Source organism: Mandrillus leucophaeus, unplaced genomic scaffold, assembly GCF_000951045.1.
Source record: "Mandrillus leucophaeus isolate KB7577 unplaced genomic scaffold, Mleu.le_1.0 Scaffold753, whole genome shotgun sequence".
NCBI classification, from domain to species: Eukaryota; Metazoa; Chordata; class Mammalia; order Primates; family Cercopithecidae; genus Mandrillus; species Mandrillus leucophaeus.
In genome coordinates, this window is record NW_012108175.1 from 1,286,925 (window position 1) to 1,296,038 (window position 9,114).

General features: G+C 39.5%; 1 pseudogene across 1 annotated transcript in view; it reads left to right on the plus strand.

Moving 5' to 3' along the window:
- The first annotated feature begins 3,086 nt into the window (after positions 1 to 3,086).
- Positions 3,087 to 9,114, plus strand: part of LOC105529198 — a 7,628-nt pseudogene continuing 1,600 nt past the window's right edge. Inside the window, exon 1 of the transcript XR_001004472.1 lies at positions 3,087 to 4,513. The product of XR_001004472.1 is annotated as a tubulin beta-7 chain-like (transcript). The remainder of the gene's footprint in view (positions 4,514 to 9,114) is intronic.

The following is a 9,114-nucleotide window of genomic DNA, read 5'->3' on the forward strand; positions in this document are numbered from 1 at the left end:
AGATGATCAACAGAGTGACTATCCCCAAGATATATAGTTACCAGATTCTGCAAGACAGAAACAAAAAAGAATAAAGGCAGCTAGAGAGAAGGAGAAGGTCACATACAAAGAGAAGTCCATCAAACTAACAGCAGAGCTCTCAGCAGAAACCTACAAGCCAGAAGAGATTGGGGGCCTATATTTGATATTCTTAAAGAAAAGAAATTCCAAACAAGAATTTCATATTCAGCAAACTTAAGCTTCATAATCAAAGTAGAAATAAAATCCTTTTCAGACAAGCAAATGCTGAGGAAATTTGTTACCACCAGACCTGCCTTACAATAGCTCTTGAAGGAAGTACTAAATATGAAAAGAAAAGACTGTTAAAGGCCATTACAGAAACACACTGAAGTACACAGACCACTGACACTGTAAAGTAACCACACTAACAAGTCTGAATGATAACCAGCTGGCATCATGATGACAGGATGAAATCCACACATAACAATACTAACCTTGAATATAAATGTGTTAAATGCTCCAATTAAAAGGCACAGAGTGGCAAGCAGGATAAATAACCAAGAATCATTGGTCTGCTGTCTTCAAGAGACCCATCTCACATGAAATGACACGCATAGCCTCAAAATAAAGGGATGGAGAAAAATCTACCAAGAAAATAGAAAACAAAAAAAGTAGGGGTTGCATTCCTAGTTTCTGACAAGAAAGATTTTAAAGCAGAAAAGATTAAAAAAGATAAAAGAAGGGCATTACAAAATGATAAAGGGTTCAATTCAACAAGATCTAAACATAATATGCTCCCAACACAGGAGTACCCAGATTTATAAATCAAGTTCTTGGAGACCTTCAAAGATAGTTAGGCTCCCACAAAATAATACTGAGAGACTTTAACACCACATTGACCATAATAAACAGATTATCAAGACAGGAAATTAACAAAGTTATTTAGGACCTGAAATCAGCACTGGATCAAATAGACCTGATAGACATTGAGAGACTGCTCCACAAAAAAAAAAAAAAAAGAGAAAAAAAAAAAAAAACAGAATATACCTTCTTCTCATTGCCACATGGCACATTCTCTAAAATCAGTTAAATAATCAGAAGTAAAATATGCCTCAGCAAATGCAAAAGAAGTGAAATTATAACAAACAGTCTCTCAGACCACAACATAATCAAATTAAAATTAAGACTAACAAATTCACTCAAAACCATACAGTTAAATGGATATTGAATAACCTGCTCCTGGATGACTTTTAGGTAAATAATAAATTTAAGGCTTATATCAAGATGTTCTTTGAAACTAATGAGAACAAAGATACAATGTACCAGAATTTCTGGGACACAGTTAAGGCAATGTTAACAGGGAAATTTATACCATTAAATGCCCACATCGAAAAGTTAGAAAGATCTCAATTTAACAACATAACTTCACAACTAAAAGAACTAGAGAAGCAATAGAAAACCAACCCCAAAGCTAGCAGAAGACAAAAAAAAAACAACCAAAATCAGAATGAAACTGAAGGATATTGAGACACAAAAAATTCAAAAGATCAATAAATCCAAGATGTGTTTTTCTTAAAGAGTAATGAAATAAATAGACTGCTAGCTAGACTAGTGAAGAAGAGAGAAGATCTAAATAAACACACTCAAACACCAAGGGTGATAATACAACTGACCCCCACAGAAATACAAAGAAGCATCAGAGTATATTATGAACACTTATATGCAGATAAACTAGAAAATCTAGAACAAATAGATAAATTTCTGAACACATATATCCTCCCAAGACTGAACCAGGAAGAAATTGAATCCCTGAATATACCAATAACAAGCTCTGAAACTAAGTCAGTAACAAATAGATTACCAACCAAAAAAAAAAAAAGTCCAGGACCAGACAGATTAACAGATAAATATTACCAGTTGTATAAAGAACTGGTGCCATAACTACTGAAACTATTCCAAAAAAAATTGAGAAGAAGGGACTTCTCCCCAACTCATTCTATGAGGCCAGCATCATTCTAATACCAAAAATTTGGTAGAGATACAACAAAGAAAGAAAACTTCAGGTCAATATCGTTGATGAACACTGATGCAAAAATCCTCAACAAAATGCTGGTCAACCTAGTCAAACAGCACATCAAAAAGATAATCCACCATGATCAAGTTGGCTTTATCCCTGAGACACAAGGTTAGTTCAACATATGCAAATCAATAAATATGATTCATCACATAAACAGAACTAAAGACAAAAACTACATGATTATTTCATTAGATGTAAAAAAGACTTTCAATAAAAATGCAACACTCTTTCATGTTAAAAACTCTAAATAACCTAGGTATTGAAGAAACATACCTCAAAATAATAAGAGCCATTTATGACAAACACAGCCAACATCATACTGAATGAGCAAAAGCTGGAAGCATTCCCCGTGAAAATCGTCATAAGACAAGGATGCCCTCACTCACCATTCCTATTCAAGATAGTATTGGAGGTCCTAGCCAAGGCAATTAGACAAGAGAAAAAAAAAAATAAAGGTTCCAAATAGGAAGAGAGGAAGTCAAACTATCCCAGTTTGCAGATAACATAATTATTTATCTAGAAATCCCCATAGTTTCAGTCATAAAGCTTTTTCAGCTGATAAGCAGCTGCAGTAAAGTCTCAGGATACAAAAACCAATGTGCAAATATCACTACCAATCATATACACCAACAGCAGTTAAGCTGGGAGCCAATCCCATTCACAACTGCCGGCTCCAAAATAAAATAACTAGAAATACAGCTAACCACGGAGGTAAAAGATCCCTACAAGAACTACCAAACACTGCTCAAATAAATCAGAGATGACACATATAAATGGAAAAACATTCCATGCTCACGGATGGGAAGAGTCAATATAATTAAAACGGTCATACTGCTCAAAGCAATGTGTAGATTCAAAGCTATTCTTATCAAACTACCAATGATATTTTTCACAAAAACTAAAAAAAAACTATTTAAAAAGGTATATAGAACCTAATAGAGCCTGAATAACCAAGGCAGTCCTAAGCAAAACAAACAAACAAACAACAACAACAACAAAAAACCCTCGCTGTTCCAGCCTCTGGGGTGCATTCCAACCTTGCAGCCTGCGACCTGCAGAGAAAAAAATTACTTATTTTCTTGCCCCATACATACCTTGAAGCGAGCAAAAATAAATAAATTTTAACCATGAGGGAAATCGTGCACATCCAGGCTGGTCAGTGTGGCAACCAGATCACCGTGCCAAGTTCTGGGAGGTGATCAGTGATGAACATGGCGTCGACCCCACCGGCACCTACCATGGGGACAGCAACCTGCAGCTGGACCGTATCTCTGTGTACTACAATGAAGTCACAGGTGGCAAATATGTTCCTCGTGCCATCCTGGTGGATCTAGAACCTGGGACCATGGATTCTGTTCACTCAGGTCCTTTTGGCCAGATCTTTAGACCAGACAACTTTGTACTTGGTCAGTCTGGGGCAGGTAACAACTGGGCCAAAGGCCACTGCACAGAGGGAGCGGAGCTGGTTGATTCTGTTCTGGATGTGGTTTGGAAGGAGGAAGAGAGCTGTGTCTGCCTGCAGGGCTTCCAGCTGACCCGCTCACTGGGCGGGGGCACATGCTCTGGAATGGACACTCTCCTTATCAGCAAGATCTGAGAAGAGAACCCTGATCACATCATGAACACCTTCAGTGTGGTGCCTTCACCCAAAGTGTCTGACACCGTGGTTGAGCCCTACAATGCCACCTCTTCGTCCATCAGTTGGTAGAGAACACTGATGAGACCAATTGCATTGACAACGAGGCCCTCTATGATATCTGCTTCCACACTCTGAAGCTGACCACACCAACCTACGGGGATCTGAACCACCTCCTCTCAGCCACCATGAACGGTGTCACCACCTGACTCCACTTCCCTGGCCCCCTCAATGCTGACCTCGGCAAGTTGGCAGTCAACATGGTCCCCTTCCCACGCCTCCATTTCTTTGTGCCTGGCTTTGCCCCTCTCACCAGCCGTGGAAACCAGCAGTATTGAGCTCTCACAGTGCTGGAACTCACCCAGGTGTTCCATGCCAAGAACATGATGGCTACCTGTGACCCCCGCCACAGCTGATACCTCACCGTGGCTGCTGTCTTCCGTGGTCGGATGTCCATGAAGGAGGTCGATGAGCAGATACTTAACGTGCAGAACAAGAACAGCAGATACTTTGTGGAATGGATCCCCAACAACGTCAAGACAGCTGTCTGTGACATCCCACCACGTGGCCTCAAGATGGCAGTCACCTTCATCGGCAACAGCACTGCCATCCAGGAGCTCTTCAAGCGCATCTCGGAGCAGTTAACTGCCATGTTCCGCCAGAAAGCCTTCCTCCACTGGTACACAGGCGAAGGCATGGACAAGATGGAGTTCACAGAGGCTGAGAGCAACATGAACTACCTCGTCTCTGAGCATCAGGAGTACCAGGATGCCACCATAGAAGAGGAGGAGCATTTCAGGGTGAAGAGGCCGAAGAGGAGGCCTAAGGCAGAGCCCCCATCACCTCAGGTTTCTCAGTTCCCTTAGCCGTCGTACTCAACGGCCCCTTTCCTCTCCCTCAGAATTTGTGTTTGCTGCCGCTATCCTGTTTTTTGTTTTTTCTTCTGGGAGGGGAGTCTAGAACAGTGCCTGGCACATAGCAGGCACTCAATAAATACTTGTTTGTTGAAAGTCTCCTCTCTCTTTCCACTCTGGGAAACCTAGATTTCTGCCATTCTGGGTGACCCTGTATTTCCTTCTGGTGTCCATTCCTTCCATCTATCCAGTTAATATTTCCCTCTTAAAAATCTCCAAGAAGCTGGGTCTCATCCAGATCCCATTGAGAACCAACCGGGTGCTGAAAACCCATGTAGATAACGGCCACCATCCTAAGCCCAAAGTAGAAAATGGCAGAAGGTAGTGGATAGAAGTCACTATATAATGAAGGGAATGGGATTTCCTGTTCTAAAAGTTTTGGAGAGGGAAATCCAGGCTATTAAAGTCACTAATCTCCATGTCTATCCTTTTCCCATCTCAGCTTCAAGGGAGGTGCCAGCAGTATTATCTCCTTTTTCAATCTCCCTCCAAGTTCTACTCTTTGGAGGGGTCTGTCCCACTCTGTCAAGTGGAATCTTTCCCTTTCCAACTCTACCTCCCTCACTCGAACTCCTTTCCCCTGATCAGAGAAAGGGATCAAGGGCGGGGTGGGGGTGGTGGAGAAGAGACCAGCCTTGGTCCCTAAGCCTCCAGAAATGTCCTCTTAATCCCCACTTTTTATTACCCCCCAAAAAGAATGAACATTCCTGACTGTGGAATGGTGTATACTGCCACATCAGTGTTTGAGTCAATCCCCAGAGGAGAGGGGAACCATCCATCTTTTTTGCAACATCTTTATTCATTTTGCTGTTGCTTCCCCCTCCACACTTGGTTTTGTTCTATCCTACATTTTATATTTCTATTTTGTGTTGATCTTGTTGCTTTTTTTTTATATTGAAAAGATGACATCACCCCAAGACCCAAAAATAAATGGAAATTGAAAAAAAAAAAAAAAAAAAAAAGCTGGAGGCATCATGTTACCTGACTTCAGTATTTACCTGACTTCAATGTATACTTCAGGGTTATAGTAAACAAAATAGCATGGTAGTGGTTCAGAAACAGACACATAGACCAACAAAACAAAACAGAGAACCCAGAAATAAGGCCGCACACCTGCAACTATCTGATCTTTGACACATATTAAAAAAAAAAAAAAGAGCAATGGGGGAAAGCCCTCCCTATTCAATAAATGGTGCCAAGGTAACTGGATAGCCATATGCGAAGACTGAAACTGAACCTCTTTCTTTTATCCTCTGCAAAATTAACTCAAGATGGATTAAAGACTTAAATGCAAAATTCTAAACTATAAGACAACCTAGACAATACCATTCTGAACATAGGAATGGTCAACAATGTCATGACGGAGTTGTCAAAAGCAATTGCAACAAAAGCAAACACCGACAAATAAGATTTAATGAAACTAAGAAGCTTCTGCATAGCAAAATAAACTATCAACAGAGTATGCAAACAACCTAGGGAATGGGAGAAAAGTTTTGCAAGTTGTGTATCTGACAAAGGTCTGATATTTAGCGTCTATAAGGAATGTTAACAAATTTACAAGAAAAGTAGAAACAACTCCATTAAAAAGTGGGCAAAGGGCATAACCAGACACTTTTCATAAGACACTTTTTATAAGTGTCTTTCATAAGACACTTCTCATTTGACACACAATCATATGAAAAAAAGCTCAATATCACTGATTATTAGAGAAATGCAAATCAAAACTACAATGAGATACCATCTCACACTAGTTAGAAGGGCTATTATTAAAAAGTCAAGAAATAACAAATGCCGGCAAGCTTGCAGAGAAAAAGGAACACTTATACCCTGTTGGTGGGAGTGTAAATTATTTCAGCCCCTATGGAAGACAGTGTGGTGATTCCTCAGAGACCTAAAAACAGAAATATCATTCAACCCTGTAATTCCATTACTTGGTATATACCCAAAGGAGTAAAAGTTATTCTATTATGAGACACATGATGTGCGCATATGTTCATTGCAGCACTATTCACAATAGCAAAGACATGGAACCAATCTACATGCCCACCAATGGTAGAATGAATTTTAAAAATGTGGTACATATACGCCATGGAATACTTTGCAGCCATTAAAAAGAATGAGATCATGTCCTTGGCAGGAACATGGATGGAACTGAAGGCCGTTATCCATAGCAAACTAACACAGAAACAGAAAACCAAATACTGCACGTTCTTAATTATAAATGTAAGCTAATTTATAGGCACACATGAAAACATATAGAGGAATAACACACACTGGGGCCTATCGGGGACTGCAGGATGGGAGCAAGGAGATGATCAGGAAAAATGACTAATGGGTGCTAGGCTTAATACCTGGGTGATGAAATAATTTGTACAACAAACCTCCATGGCTTAAATTTACCTATGTAACAAATCTGCATGTACACTCTGGAACTTAAACAAAAGCTAAATCAGAAAGAAGCTGTTAGCAGAGCGCAGCAAGCTTCAGAAATGAAAGATTAGGAAGAAGAATGATAAATTTATCATTCAGGAAATCATAAAAAAGGCAATAACACCAGGTTTCAATCAATAATTGCTTTTGCAGAAAAAGAAAATAAAATGTATATTATGTACTCATTTTTGTTTCTTTGACTCCTGGCCTATTCTAGAACACAGTTTTTAACATAACCATTTAAACAACAAAGATTTGAACTCAAAAAGGAAAGAAGCAAACATCAAGTATTAACAATAGTAGCAGACACCTCTGGCATCAGTCAAATAGTCCTTACCAAAAGGCACCAGGATGTTGACAATGGTATTTTACTGGGACCCGCAGGGAATGCTGAGATTGCTAAGCCAGGGTTTCTTTCTTTTTTTCTTTCTTTCTTTCTTTTTTTTTTTTTTTTTTCTTTTGTGACAGTCTCGCTCTGTTGTCCAAGATGGAGTGCAGTGGTGTGATCTCGGCTCACTGCAACCTCTGTCTCCCAGGTTCAAGCAATTCTCCTGCCTCAGCCTTCCGAGCAGCTGGGACTACAGGCATGCGCCACCACGCCAGGTTAATTTTTGTATTTTTAGTAGAGATGGGGTTTCACCATGTTGGACAGGCTGGTCTTGAACTCCTGACCTCGTGATCCACCTGCCTAGGCCTCCAAAAGTGCTGAGATTACAGATGTGAGCCACCATGCCCAGCTGCCAGGGTTTCTTATACTTGGAGTGGAGGAAGGCACCTAGAGCTGGAAATATCAATAGAGGTTGGCTCACAGTAATTCACTGTGAGAGATCATTTTGTCTCCTTACTGAAACATTTTCACCATTTGTCTATTGAAGGGCAGACTGAAGAGGGCAGTTGAAACTCTCTAAGTGTTCTTGAAGTTCTAAAACCATTCGATTTTTATTATCTGTGGAACAAACACATTGCTGGTAAAAGGGCTATTTAGTTTGAAAGACAGCAAATCTGCAAACTATTCTTTTGCCTTGTGGATTCCTCTGGTTCTGCATTGCCCATTTCCTAGACCGAAGTCCGGAAAAGTACTAGCCTTCATTTATCTTCTACAACAGATTATAGAGCACTATCATCTATTTTAGAGGACAGAAAGGTAGCACAACGCACTTTTTAAGTATATGGGATTTAGAAAGCCTTCTTGTGTTCAAATCCTCTCTCTACTACAAACTATTTGGAATTATTAGGCAAGTAACTATCTCTTTGTATTTCATATTTACCTTCTGTTAAAATAGTGATAATAGTGGAAATCTATTTTGTATGATTGCTGTGAAGATTATATAAGATAATACAATGTAAAGTGCTTAGAATAGTGTTTACATAAACATTTGATTTTTAAAATTTACAGTACCTTCCTGAAACATTGAATGAAGCCGTAATATTCCACTGTGACTTAGCAGAACCAAGCAAATTCACCACCATGACTTCCACGTTAAATCTGCTTATTATCTTCATTATTCTATAATAGTGTCCATTTAATGTCTATCTGACAGCATACTATATTGAGGTGCTATTCTAGGCAATGGAGATGCACCAAGGAACAAACAGGGCTTTGCCCTCAATGTAGCTTATAGCTTACTATTGTACAATCTATAATCCAGTTTGAGAACAGATAATAAACAATGAAACACACATGCATACACAAACACGCACACACACACACGAACATTTATATGCATATGTTAAAGTTGAGAAAAAATCGTGCTGTAGATCTCTAACGCATTGACATTTAAACCAATCCCTGCAGACCAGCAATAGGAAGAGGAGAAGGAGGATTATTCTATTCACAAGGAATTTAGAACTTGAAATGGAGCAGAGTGGACAAGAGGAAGAATAGCCTAAAGCAAGATTGAAGGAAATCCTTATTATTTAATAATATATAGACCATAATTGGAAGTTTGGATTTTATTTACCACGTAGTGGGATCTTTAGGACACCAGAGTTGTTATTTTATTTTTTTAAACGGAGTCTCTCTCTCTCACCAGGCTGGAGTGCAGTGGCACGATCTC